This window comes from Apium graveolens, chromosome 11 (assembly GCF_009905375.1).
Source record: "Apium graveolens cultivar Ventura chromosome 11, ASM990537v1, whole genome shotgun sequence".
In the NCBI taxonomy this organism is placed as follows: Eukaryota; Viridiplantae; Streptophyta; class Magnoliopsida; order Apiales; family Apiaceae; genus Apium; species Apium graveolens.
Window position 1 is genome coordinate 122,424,483 of NC_133657.1, and position 13,100 is coordinate 122,437,582.

Genomic DNA, 13,100 nt, shown 5'->3' on the forward strand with positions numbered 1-13,100 from the left:
AACAATCATCAAAATTGGGACCTCCATCGACCATCAATACATGCTTGTATGTCTGCTCAGTTGTGCATAATACCTTAACAAAGCACTCCCTCGACTGGCTTTGGCTTTCATGAATACATCCAATCCCGTTTGGGGTTAGGAATTTAAGTGAGAGATGATAAATGGAGGTGATCACCCTCATATCCTTTAACAAAGGTCTTCCAATGATTTTATTATAGGAGATATCCTCATTAACCACCATAAATTCCTCCACCTGACTAGCAGATAGAGATTCCACCCCTAGAGTTACTAGAAGCTTTTGAAGGGTTTCGAGGTATAAAATGCAACAAAAAATATAATTAAAAATGTGAAAAACCAGAATCCAATACCTATGTACATTTACATCTGCATGTTTTTTTGACTTTAGTATCACTATACCTATGATCAATAAGATGTGGTCATCAGTCAATAAACACACCAGTCTTAATGCATTATTATTATCCCTTAATAATATTACTCGACTAGAGACCTTTAGAAATATTAATATTATTCTCATAATCTCATTTCTAAGTCACGTACTTAGATATATAGAATTCATATCATATTCCAAGGATATTTATTAATCTAAAATTTATATCGCAGTAAACTAAGCCATAATATATTATAAAAGAAATAATTTGTAATATCCGGGACATAGCGTGTAATTATTTTTATTGATAAATAATTATTATGTGATTATATTGTGAATTTTGGTGAATTATCTGATGATTGGTGTTTTTATGTGGATGTTTATATGTGGTAAAGTATAAGTATGTTAATTTTATTATGTCCAGAATAAAATATAGATAATTAAGGTATTTTTCTGGTAATTTTTGGGAGTGTTATATGATTTAATATTGATTTATGAATTTATTAATTATTTTCTGAATAATTACAAAAACATTTTCTAAAGCCGGGAATCGTCCAACCTCAACCGTTTTTACATTTTTACAACCCGAAACTCTTCCGAAAAATCCTTCCTAACCTAATCTGGTAATTCCAGACATTTTTAGTGTTTTGACTTTTTCGATCAGGATTACGGTTTGACCCGTGCGCGACCCAGCGCAATATTTTCGATACGCCAACCCTTTTTGATAACATTATTTTCAGACATATCATTTTATAAAAGCCCGGTTTTTGATAATTATCCAAAACAGGACAATACTTATCCAAAACAGGATAATATTTATCCAAAACGTTATCCGATCAGATCGTTTTATAGTTACTTAGCGGCTAAGAAACGTATTTATCGATCTAACACGATCTAAAACGTACCAATATTCCGTAAATATAAATAGCCCTTTTCTTATTTCATTTCATTCATAAAATCATTTTCAGATAGTATAAACCAGAGAAAACCCTAATAAAATATCACGTTCTTGAAAATCAATCGCACAAATGAAGGCGTTATCGAACTCAGATTCAGGCGTGCAATATATCAAAATGAAGCTCTCGAAAACCTCATTCTGAATCCACCATCTATTTTGGTGCAGAAATCAAGGTATTTTTCTTATTTAATTATTTTATTTTGAATTTATTAAAGATTAAATTATGAAAATTTGTTCTTGATGTTGTTGATATGGTTTGATGATTCCATCGTGTAGATAATATTTTTCTGGTCAATTTGGTATATTATATGTCAAAAATAGAGTTCAATAACATGTAGAAATTGGTGTTTGATTCTGGATATTAAAAATTAGGGTTTTAATTACTTTGAATGTTCTTAATCAATTTTAGGCGTTTCAATTTTGGATGAATCTGGGTTAAAATAGATTGCACCATTATTGTAATAACCCCAATTTTTGGAAATTTTTGAAACCCTGATGAATAGTAACTTTTGTTGACTATGCTGATTTAGGAAAATTATCAGACCGCGCTATATAGGAGTACTGTTATGGAAATTCTAAAATCGTATTAGTATTCCATAAAGTAAATGAGTGTATGTAAAGATCGTCAGAATCAAAATTCGAACACTTTGATTTTTCCCGAAAATCCACCAGATACCGAAAGAATTGAGTATAAGGCAACATGATTAAAAGGATTTAAATTCAAGGATTATAAGAGAGGATGATAAAAGGAATATAAAATATTGAGAAAGATTTAGGGGAACCCAAGTAATAAGATCCTGGATATGATCTCTCAAACGATGAACGAAAACGAAAGTTAAGCGAACCGAATAACAGATAAGCGGTCATTAGCCAAGTAATTAAGGTTTAATCAAAGAGGTTAGTGGATGATGATGTCATCACACCACAAGGAGAAGACATGTGTTAAAAAGATGACACAAGCATGATGACATAAGCATGACAAGGGGTTTTGTTTTGTTGGTTGATTATGGGCCATGTAAAATTTACCATGGTAAAAAGCTAAAGAGTTTGCCAAGATAAAAGAATGAGAAGCAACCAACATAAATTATAAAACACAAAAATTAGAAGTTGACTTTTGCTTCCAAGAACAAAAGCTCTCGGCCAAAACAATACCAGCAACTTCAAACTGCCATATCTCCTTCAATACTCACTCAAATGTTATGTTCTATAGCTCGTTGGAAAGGTATTGATATGGCCTACAACTCTTGTTCACAAGTCTCGTCCAAATAAGCAAGGCAAGACCCTCATGTTTACAGTTCTTTCAATTGGACTTTTAGAAACTTCAAAACCTAACTTTGTGTTCTTGATTTCTTTGGAAAGATCAAGCTTGTAGGAGGTTAGATTAAGGCTCCCTAAGGCTTCCTAGAAACTTAACACCTACCAAGGAAGGTATAAACTTCAAACCCTAGCCTTTACTTTATTTGTTAGTAAGTTTAATGGCTGGTTTTGTGAAATGAGAAGCATGGATTGTGATTATTAGTACTTTGGTTTGATTTGGAAGTATTTTGGTAATTGAAGCTTGATTATAGTTCATAGGTCTTGATTGTGGTTGTTTGAGATGAAAAACTTGGAGGTTATGGACTGATATGATATGGTTTAGGTGAATTTTTGTTGTATTGATGGTTATGAGTTGGTTGGTTGTTAATCGGAGTGGTATGAACATGGGTAATCGCGTAAACATAGCCGTCGTAATGCCCGTTTTCATTCAACTGCTTTTTTAGTGTTCGGGATAGAAAGCCAACTGACTAATCTGTAACATTGCCACGTTTAGCTATATCGTGTCGTAAGCTTCGTTTTGATATGTCGTTCGCTTAGATCCGATTTACGGTTTAGGAGAAACGGCCGTTTTAAGTTACGGCGTTTCGTGAACGAACCTTTACCCCTCTCCTTACTTTGAGACCTTGTTTAAGGCCCTTAAAAGACTAATTGGATTATCAAACAATTATGCAAGGGGGGTTAGGCAGTTGGTAAAGTATTCGCGAAAGAGTCGCCTTAAAATTCATAACGGTTAATTTATTAAAATTAGTGGAGCCGAGGGTACGCGAGCGATTAATGCAAATCGTTAAGCATGTAAGCGACCATAAGCGACCGTTAGGGTATGAGTGAGTTTTGACTAGTTTCTTAAGCGACCGTGATCTAATTCCAGATTATGCTATTTTTCATAGGTTAGCGGACCCACTCTAAGCTTAAGTCTATCCCGGAACACTCAGACAAGTTTTCTACCCGTATAACTGTTGTTGTGATGTATATATGTATATGCATTATCTTGTGATAAGTGCATGATTGTTATTAGCAAATCTTGTGTTATATTGGAGCATGTTGATATGATAAATATGCATGCCTGTTTCGGAATCTTGATATCTCATTGTTGATTCAATTGATTATAAACTGCAGAATACCTATGCTAGAGATAAGCAGTACTTGCGTATACCCTTAGTATAGGGGACCCAGAGTTGAACATTTTGCTGAATTGGGAGGCGATGTTCCCGGGTATATATATATATAAATAGTTTTCAAAACTATTAATCGAATAATGTTTATTCGATAGTTTTATATTATAAATGAATATTATTTTAAATATTCATTCGAGGACTTATGACCCCGCTTATTTTATTTAATGAATATTATTTTGAATATTCATTCGAGGACTTATGACTCTGCTTATTTTATTTAATGAATATTAATTTGAATATTCATTCGAGGACTTATGACTCCGCTTATTTTATTTAATGAATATTATTTTGAATATTCATTCGAGGACTTATGACTCCGCTTATTTTATTTAATGAATATTATTTTGAATATTCATTCGAGGACTTATGATTCCGCTTATTTTATTTAATGTATATTATTTTAAATATTTATTCGAGGACTTATGACTCCGCTTATTTTATTAATTAATATTCTTTATTTTATTAAAGAATAATATTTCGATATTTAAGTATTCATAAAATAATTGATACTATCAAATCATTCTAACTTTAAATATTTACAGAGATTATTTCCAAACTTTATCAAAACTATTTTTGGAAGATTAGAGCGAATCCCAAAACTCGTTTTCAAATTTAAGATCTTCCTTTCGAAGGGGATTTAAATAATCGCTTAAAAATATGAGGGGTCCGGCTCCATGATGTATTTTTATATTCGCAACAAGGGTTGTTGTTTTGATAAAAGAGTTTTTGATTACTTACCCAACACTCGGGAAGTAAAATTCTTGAACTTACATCCTCGCAACTTCTTGAACTTATAACATCCTTGCAAGTCCATATTCCATATGCAAGGATCTTGCAGTCCAACCATAGTTATGCAAAACTTCAGAGGAACTACACCAGCTCAGTTTTCCTAAGTTCGACATGCACCTATGGAAAAACCAGATATTCGTATTTTCATTCGAATCTATTCAACCACGGTTCACAAACCCGTGCGAACCTAAACCAGGAATCGAGTACCCACTCAGATTCTTCAAATAAATAATATATATATATTTGCGTATGTCAGACCTTACCACCCAAAAAGAATCATACAGGTTTTAATATTCGGGTCTTCCCATGTATAATCCATACATGCTTGGTGTATCATCCATACATCATACCATCTAGGTACGCACTTAGCCGCATACATCCTTTCCATAATTATAAATTAATTATTCAAAAGTTTCCATCCATTTGCATGTGACACATATTCATCACATATCAAACCATCCTATGGTGCGTGTAACTAAACACACCCTCATTATTTTGCTTTAGTTATAGTATATATCCTTTTATCTATTACAACATGTATTTTTACAAGTCGTATTGACAAGAAGTTGAAAATTCACCACATTTCTATATATCCATACACCTAATTCTTTAGCATTAATATATTATGGTAAAGAACTAAAGCAGTAAACCTCATGCATACAATTCACATATACATGTATAATCAAAGAAAATGGAATAACATGAAATCAGAGGTGTGAAGTAAACTTCATTTTTTGTTTTTATTCAAAAACAGGAAATCCTATCGGTGAGATGTATATGCACTACCCCCGAGTCTACCAAAACAAGCTATTATTCAATTGAAACTGATCCTAACATGGCAGATAAAACTAATAAGCTGCTTTTATTATCCTATGTCTTAAAGAGGCATACTTTAATGAATAGTAAAGAAATTTACTAATAGTACCTTTTAAGGTGCTCTGCATTCCATCCCCTAAGGATCAGCTTCCGATCCAAGTCAGTCATGTGGTACGTTCCTTCCCAAAGAACTATTTTATTATTATAGGGACCTTCCCAATTTGCACAAAAAATGCCATGTCCAGGAGTCCTCATATTCAGCATCATCCTTCTTAATATAAAGTCTCCCACTCTTAAGGGTCGTGCTCGAACTTTCTTATCAAAATATTTCCTGTTCCTCTGCTGATATGTTGTCAGCTTCACTTGAGAGTTTGCATGCACCTCCACATAAAGCATTGTTTCACAACCATAGGTCAGGGTGAAAGGAGATTCACCTATTGTGGATCGATGTGTGGTATTATAGGACCACAATACCCTAGGTAATTCTCATGCCAACACACCTTGCTTTCTTCCAATTTTGTCTTAAGAGTGTGCTTTATAATTTTATTGATAGCTTTAGTCTGACCATTACTCTATGGATGATACACTGCTGAGAATCTTTTTTTGATATGGAGGTCCTCACATAACTGCCTCATCTCCCTTGCTATCAAACTATTTACCATTATCAAAAATCATCTTGTAAGGTATTTTGTACCTACAAACAATGTCTCTAAACACAAACTCTCTGAGCTTCGCAGTTGTGATTGTGGCTAGAGGTTCAGCCTTTGCCCACTTGGTGAAATATTTCACCGTAATAACCACATATTTCACTCCATCATTTCCTTTGGAAAGCTCCCCAATTAAATCAGTTTCCCACACAGTAAAAGGTCATGTACTTGTGAGAGATGTAAGTGGTACAACTTGGATGTTGTTGAAGTTGGCATACATTTGACAATGATCACATGACCTCGTATAGAGGTAACAATCATTCTGAAGGCTAGGCCAGTAGTACCCTTGACGCAGTATCTAGTGGGCCAAGGATGAACCTCCAGAATGGTTTCCATAGACTCCTTTATGGACTGTCCCAATGATATACTCACATTAACTCACTGAAATGCACCGTAAAAGAGGTTTATTGAAGCCTCTTTTGTATAGAATTCCCTCATACACCAGATACCTTTCTACCTTATACCTCAATTTCCTTGCTTCATCCTTAGCTTCAGGATGAAAATATTTGGGGATTTTAGTCAAAAATAGGACTCATCTAGGTGACCTCTGATGTTGCTTTCACAGTAGCTACTTCTATCCCGAGGATGCTTAGTTGCAACTGCACCTCCAGTGGGATAACCCCTAAAAATGTAGTTTCCTTATGAGAACCCAACTTGGACAAGGCATCTGCATTGAAATTCTCAGCCTTTGGAATTTTTTCCCAGCGAACCTCCTTGAACTTGTTCATCAGCTCCTGTGAGAACCTCATGTATAGGTTTGTTCTAGGACCTCTAGCTTAAAAACCTCCTCGAATGTGCCAAACTACAAGCATTGAATCACTATAGACTTTAAGATTCTCCACTTTCATTTCCAAGGCCAGCTTTAGCCCTGAAATCAAGGCTTCATACTATGCATCATTATTTGTTGCATAGAAATCAAAATGGATTGCACTTTGCAAGTGATGTCCTTCTAGGCTGATGATCACCACACCTGCCCCAACCCATTTTCCATTTACCACACCATTCAAAAACAATGTCCAGCATGGCGAAAAGTACTCTTCCATTAGCTTCTTTGAGTGTGGTTCAGCTGAACACTCAGTACCTTTCACATTAAACATGTCAGGGAACTCTAGTAGAAAATCAGCAAGGGCATGTCCCATGATCGCTGTTCTGGGCTTATAATTCACATCAAATTGACCCAATTTTATAGTCCATTTCATCAGTCTTCCAAAATCTTCATGATTGTGAAGTACCTTCCTTAATGGATACGAGATGTGTACCTCAACCATGTGTGCTTGAAAATAGGGTTGAAACTTCCTGGCTGCAAGATTAATGAATATGGAAGATTTTCCATATTTGTATATCTAGTCTCAGTATCAAACATCCTTTTACTAACATAGTACACTGGAAACTAAACCTTGCCTTCTTCTCGTACTAGCACTGCATTAATAGAGAACTCAGATACTGCAAATTAAAGGGTAAGAACCTCTCCTTTCACATGTTTAGATGATAATGAAGAACTTCCCAACCGATGCTTCAACTTCTGAATTTTTCAGAAGACTTGGACATGCACCGGTTCAAGGCAAATTCTCTTTCAGTAAGACATTGAACCTCCTTGATGGTGTGAGGTGAACGCATCTTAATCAAAGCCTTAATTTTTTTATGGATTGACCTCAATCCCACAATGGTTCACTATAAACCCAAAATATTTTCCTGATTCAACCCCAAACACACACTTTTGGGGGTTTAGATTTATAAGGAACCTTCTCAGAGAGGTGGGTCACATGATCAGATACAACCTTGGGCTTCACCAACATATCATCCACATACACCTTCATTGTCTTTTCAATCTGATTTTTGAACATACGATTGACCAACCTTTGATACGTTGCGCCTACGTTAAGCAAGCCAAAAGACATTTTAATTTAGCAATAGCGACCTCTGCCTGTGATAAAAGAGGTATATTCCTAATCAGGTTTATACAATAGAATCTGATTATAACCAGAATATGCATCCATAAAGCTGAGTAGTGCATATCCAGTTGTAGCATCAACCAGTTGATCCATGTGAGGCAAATGAAAGTTATCCATAGAACATGCCTTGTTGATATCTATGAAATCTACACAGGTACGCCACTTCCTATCGAGCTTCTTCACTAGCACATGATTGGATAACCACATAGGGTAGAATGATTCCCTAACTAGTCATGCTTTTAGCAACCTTTCCTCCTATTCCTTCAAGGTCGTAGCTCTCTCACCACTGATTGCTCCTCTATTTTTCCTCACAACTTTCTTTTCTGGATCAATATTGAGATGATGACACATAATCTTTGGATCTATGCCCACCATGTCTGAATAACACCATGCAAAAACATCCAAGTTTGCTTTTAAAAATGTAGCTCAAGCTTCCTTCGCTCCAGCTTCCAATTATTTTCAATCTTTTACTCTTTGGACCAATCATCACCATCCACCAAAATAGACCGCTACGCCATAAGTGGGCTACCGTAATGCAAGTGTTACAAGAAGCGTTACATTAGCTAAGAAAATTTTGTCCTATTGTAACACCTCGCAATTAGTGTTACAATAGCTATAAAACTAAGTGTTACACAGAAATGCCGATGTTGCACGACATGTAACACCAGCACCTAGTGTTATATTAGTTACTTTTTTAACTTTTTAAAATATTAAAGTAAAAATGTTATCATAAATTAGTATTAAAATAATATTCGGGATTATTAATGAAATCAAGAATGTAATATATAATATTATAAAAGTTAAAAAAATTTGTTGTTCATACATATAGAAATCATTTTTTTAGATTTTTATATAATAAAATACTAATTTACAATTAAAATAAAACTAAAAAATTAAAAATTAAAATCACACATTTTTCCAGGTGAAAAATGGGTGGTTCTTTTCCACCCTAAACAAAAATAACCCGACTTATACCCTACTTGAAAAAAACTATACAAACATTCTCTCTCTCTCTCAATATACACACCCTCTCTCTCGATTCGATGACTTATAGAACAAATTGGGGATTTGTTATTTGAATAAATAATTATATGGCTGTAAGTAAAAGGCTGGTACTTACTTTTCAATTTATTTTATTTTGCAGGGTTTGTAGGGCTTCCCCATGGCGATTCGAAGACAATTACTAAATTTTAATTGATTTTACAAGTGATTTGGGCTTCCAAATTGGGGTTTGAGTAAATTGGTAAGCATTTACATCTTAATTGGAGTTTTGTTGCTTTCAATTGTAGGTTTTGGTACCATTTACGGGGGATTTTGTTTTAAAGGAGATTAGGGCTTCCAAATTGGATACTCGCTAAAAGCAAGGTAACAAGAAAGATTTGCTTGCATTTGGATGGACCGAGAGGTATAAAGTGGCTGTGGGCATAGCCGAGGCACTGGAATATATAAATTCTAAACCTGTAATCCACTAAGATGTGAAATCCTCAAATATCTTCCTTTCTGATGATTTTGAGCCACATGTTTTGTTCTTGTGCCATTTTATTGGATTCTTCAATTTCACTTGGAGGAGAATATTCTTCAAGAATGATATTTGCGTAAAGATACTCGTTTCTCCTATTAATCCGTCCGATATTAATAGAGTTCAAGGTTGCCTTACTACCTCAATTCCAGCTAGGCTCTTGATTTTTTCAGAATGTATGCTTAATATTTTATTTGACAGAATATTAGAGCCAAAAGGACCGTGTTTGTGTTTTGAAATGATTAACTTGCTCAAATATAATTAGTTACAGGTTGATTTTAAGTTTAAATGATAGAAACATGGGGATAAATCCCTAAATTTCCTAAGTCACATAATAATGTAATTTCCTTGTTTTTCTATTAGTGTAAGATAAATGATGCAATAGGATAGCATGACCAGTAGTGATACTACCAAACCTCTAGGACTACAATGTTTATTTTGAAGGGATATCCTACAGTTAAGTTAGTGTGTATTAAAACCTTGAAGTAACTTGTTTAATTGATATTCTTCATAGCTGATAGGGAAGGGGTAAACTGGGGTCCATTATCAGATATATTTTTTCTTTGCTTAGTACATGGAGTTCTATTTGTCCAGTTCCCAGAATAAAAGTGCATGTCGAAGTAGTTAAATAATGAAAGTAGCACCTCAGTCCTAATATATTGGATTTTTATCAGATTTTGTTCCCATGCACTTATTTTATGGATGGAAAAAAGTTAATTTCCATAATATCTGAGGCTGGATCTGCGGGCATGTCACTGCAAGCAGATAGAAGGGTGATAAATACGGTATAAGTGAATCCTTCACATAGTTGTACCAATCCTTTTCAAAATTTTACTGCTACACAAAGTTTGAATTTCCTTCTTTTCTTTCGTGCTCCAATGCCTAGCATACCAACTGTCTTTTCATTTAATATTTATGTTGTGAATTTAATGTACTGTTATATAGAGGAGGAGGGTACATGTGACCATTGAATTACCCTGGAGTGCTGATTGTGCAATTTAACAGTTTGGAAGAACTCACCGATCGAATCAAGCTTCTGCCCAGAGTATAGGTAGACAATGAGTCCAGTTTTATGTTACGTTCATTTATAGGTAGAAATATATGACTTTTCAGAATAATATTCTCTTATTTTAATTCTTATGTTGGATATAATATCTGTTTTATTCTATGTATATCAGGCTACTCTTTAGTAATCTTGATGGTGAACGCAGATTTGCTGCCATCATTGTGAGGAGATTAAAATCTTGGGGCACTTACACAGGGTGATAGACGGTAGGTTGGTTTATAGTTGGCAAGACTCTGTACTTGTGTATATATAGACAGGACAAAATACTGCTACTATCAGTACGGAAAAGAGCCTTGGTAGAATTCTACGATGGAATTGTGAATAAGGTTTCAGTATGTAATGTATTATAATAGTATCATATCTAATGCAAACTTATATTTATCTATTTAGTTTGTCTGGAAGCAGTGCAAACTTATATTTATCTATTTTTTAATGCTTGTTTATATATTTCTAAATTTTTTATAGGGATATTGAGCAGAAAAATAGTTTTTATATATATAAATAGTTTTCAAAACTATTAATCGAATACTGTTTATTCGATAGTTTTATATTATAAATGAATATTATTTTGAATATTCATTCGAGAACTTATGACTCCGCTTATTTTATTTAATAAATATTATTTTGAATATTCATTCGAGGACTTATGACTCCGCTTATTTTATTTAATGAATATTATTTTGAATACTCATTCGAGGACTTATGACTCCGCTTATTTTATTTAATGAATAATATTTTGAATATTCATTCGAGGACTTATGACTCCGTTTATTTTATTTAATGAATATTATTTTGTATATTCATTCGAAGATTTATGACTCCGCTTATTTTATTAAATAATATTCTTTATTTTATTAAAGAATAATGTTTCGATATTTAAGTATTCGGAAAATAATTGATACTATCAAATCATTCTTACTTTAAATATTTCCAGAGATTATTTCGAAACTTTATCAAAACTATTTTTGGAAGGTTAGAGCGGATCCCAAAACTCGTTTTCAAATTTAAGATCTTCCTTTCGAAGGGGATTTAAATACTCGCTCAAAAATCTGAGGGATCCGGCTCCGTGATGTATTTTTATATTCGTAACAAGATTGTTGTTTTTATAAAAGAGGTTTTGATTACTTACCCAACACTCGGGAAGTAAAATTCTTGGAATAAGTTAATCCCTTAACAGGCATCGCCTGGGAAATATCGGTGAGTTTTCCTTTCCAACTAGATACGACTTCTTGGTGGAGCCGTATCAACAAGTTTCTACTTGGGGAAAGGGGAGACGAGCTTTATGTTTCAGAATCATGGATTTCATCTGAACTAGGAGTGGCGTAAGTGTTAGTGTATACTGAAAATATTTATTTGAAGTATGTACATTTATTTCTGGCCAGTTTATTTGAGAATCATTTGAATGTTTACATGTTGTCTAATATTATATATTGTGAACAATCTAGTATCAAATGGGATATAAAATATTAGATTGTTAAATACGGTTATATAATATAATAAGGTTCACAGTACAGGTGGTGTTGGACAATCCACTGGTATGGCTGTAGTATTATTTAGATTAGTTTATATTGACTAATAAATAATACTAGTATACTTTGTGTATATTGAACAGGATCAAATTTAGAATTATTCCCTTAATACTGATTAAGAAGGAGAACTAAGATTCTATGTTATTATTAATGCTTAGGTTCTTAATCCGGAAATAGTAATTGACACGTGTATATTATTTACATGCTTTGATTTATATATGAAATAATTTTTTTGAATTATATCATTATATTTTCGGTGATGGAATTATATACATGGTGGATATTATTTATTGAAGGAATCCATGTCCTGATAATATTCGGGTTAATGATGTCCCCTTGAAAGCTCAAAAAGATTTAATTATGTGAAACCCTGCAGGTGGAATTTATTCTGGCATAATTAAATAAAGGTTGAGTGGATGATCAAGGATAAAAGATATTAATTAAATAAATTATCAGTAATTTATTTAATTAATGGACATATCATATTTTAAATATGGGGAATTTAATAAGCAAATAATATTTGAACTGAATTAATTAAATTACGGTATTAGGAAAGGTACTGCAAATATTAATTCTTTAGTGGATTGAATTAATATTTAATTACATTGGGCTAGGCTCAAGATGTAATTAAAAGGCCCAACCTAATTATCCATGGTCCCTATTGTAGCCTATATATATTCTTATTCTCTTCTTGCTTCGAATTGTGTAAAAACATATTGTAGCCACCAAGGAGCAAGAAGAGAGGATAACTTGAGAAGTCGGAGCCCACACTTCGCTCAAGGGAATTTGGGAATACAATAGAAGAGCGTGGAATCAACCATTAACAAGGTAATCCTCTTTTCGTAATCTTTATCGTAAAACGTAGTAACACCCTAAGTCCGTGG

General features: G+C 33.5%; 1 long non-coding RNA gene across 5 annotated transcripts; it reads left to right on the forward strand.

Moving 5' to 3' along the window:
• Positions 1-9,103: 9,103 nt before the first annotated feature.
• Positions 9,104-13,047, forward strand: LOC141698298 (uncharacterized). Of its 5 annotated transcripts, XR_012565050.1 has the most exons (6): positions 9,104-9,345; positions 9,428-9,562; positions 10,296-10,406; positions 10,567-10,672; positions 10,800-10,893; positions 12,939-13,047. It is a non-coding gene; the product is annotated as an uncharacterized LOC141698298 (long non-coding RNA). The 5 variants fall into 5 exon arrangements; XR_012565049.1 differs by lacking the exon at positions 12,939-13,047 and having other exon boundaries at positions 10,567-10,712; positions 10,800-11,001; XR_012565047.1 differs by lacking the exon at positions 12,939-13,047 and having other exon boundaries at positions 10,800-11,001.
• The last annotated feature ends 53 nt before the right edge of the window (positions 13,048-13,100 follow it).